Source organism: Mauremys reevesii, unplaced genomic scaffold (assembly GCF_016161935.1).
Source record: "Mauremys reevesii isolate NIE-2019 unplaced genomic scaffold, ASM1616193v1 Contig135, whole genome shotgun sequence".
In the NCBI taxonomy this organism is placed as follows: Eukaryota; Metazoa; Chordata; order Testudines; family Geoemydidae; genus Mauremys; species Mauremys reevesii.
Genome location: NW_024100755.1, coordinates 119,437 through 121,008, shown reverse-complemented (window position 1 = coordinate 121,008; position 1,572 = coordinate 119,437). Strand labels below are relative to the sequence as shown.

The window sequence follows — 1,572 nt, the reverse complement described above, 5'->3', positions numbered from 1 at the left end:
CCTTGTCTTCTCCCACCTCCACTTGCCCTTACAGTTGTTAAAAAATGGCAAGGCAGAGCCCTCCCATTTTTAAAAGTCCTGGGGTGTTGTTCCCCCCTGTTCAGGCCCCCCTGGGGCCCTGCACTTCACACAGCTCTCCCTGATTTCAGCTGTTAGTGAGGGAGCCTCACTGCTAGCGCAGACTGGGCAGTTTCTTGCATGAGACACACTGTCCCAAAGCAAGACTAATGCTTAGAGCTGGTTATCAGTGATTTCAGATCTGCTGGTCTGCAGCAAGACTCTCCATTGAGTCTTAACCAGCTCTGTTATTACACAGGGAAGAACAAAAGGGTCAAATGGGGCCTGGAACCCTTAAGAAGAATCCACCCCACCGAGTACAACACTTGTCGCTACCTGCTCTCAGCTCCATCGAGAATGATTTGGGGTCACTCCTTGCCTGTATCAACCTAGGGGGTTTGGAGAATCACAATTTACAGGTGCACCAGTGGCGCAATTGGTTAGTGCACAGTACTTATAGGGCAGTGCTGAGAGGAGCTATGCTGAGGTTGTGAGTTCAAACCTCACCTGGAGCACTGGTTTTCATTAACCAAACGGCTTCACCCCATTATTTGCCCCTGTGGAATGTAGAATTCTAGCCCTGGGGACACTGAGAAGGAGAGGACTCAAAAATGCCCCCTTCACTTATTACCTCCTCTCCAGAGTGCAGATGAGCATCTATAATCCTCTCTCTCCCCTCCACTCCCCCAGCCCCTTTGCCAGGATCCCTCAAGCAGAGCCTGGAGTCCTGCCTATCCTTGACCCCTGAGCCTGGAGGGAGAGGAGCAAGGAGCCATTGTTAGAGGCTTTCCCCTCCCCTGCCCACTTCCCTGGCTCTTGTCACGCAGACAGCAAGCAGCAAAAGCCTAGAAGTCGGAAGTGCAGACAAAGGGATGTTTACTGGGGTTCGTTTCCAAGCAAGCAGATTCCGAAGCCCTTCACACCAGTCGGGCTTATCTCTATAGACCGACAGAGTCTGTTCCCCAGTGTCCCCTTTCCCAGCTCTGACACCACAGAGCGTTTACCCCACATCCCTACAGACAATTCTTTCCTGGGTGCTGGCTGCTGAGTCCTGCCCACATGCTCAGGGTTTAGCTGATCGCCATATTTGGGGTCAGGAAGGAATTTTCCTCCAGGGCAGGTTGGCAGAGACCCTGGGGGTTATCACCTTCCTCTGCAGCGTGGGGCACGGGTCACTTGCTGGAGGATTCTCTGCACCTTGAAGTCTTTAAACGACGAGTTGAGGACTTCGCTAGCTCAGACATAGGCCAGGGGTTTGTTACAGGAGTGGGTGGGTGAGAGTCTGTGGCCTGCGTTGTGCAGGAGGTCGGACTAGACGATCACAATGGTCCCTTCTGACCTTAAAGTCGATGAGTCTATGAGCTCTGACACTGCAGAGTGTTTACCCCACGTCCCCCTTCCCAGCTCTGACACCGCAGAGCCTTGTCTGTGTCCCTGTTCCCCGTTCCCTATTCCCATCCCCCCCGTTAGCATGATTCCAATTTCCTCTTCCACTTCCTGTCTGACCCCAGTTTA

At 53.0% G+C, this 1,572-nt stretch overlaps 1 non-coding gene across 1 annotated transcript; it reads left to right on the top strand.

The window, feature by feature from the left end:
• Positions 1 to 478: 478 nt before the first annotated feature.
• On the top strand, positions 479 to 572 carry TRNAI-UAU. Its single transcript has 2 exons — positions 479 to 516; positions 537 to 572. It is a non-coding gene; the product is annotated as a tRNA-Ile (tRNA).
• Positions 573 to 1,572: the final 1,000 nt, after the last annotated feature.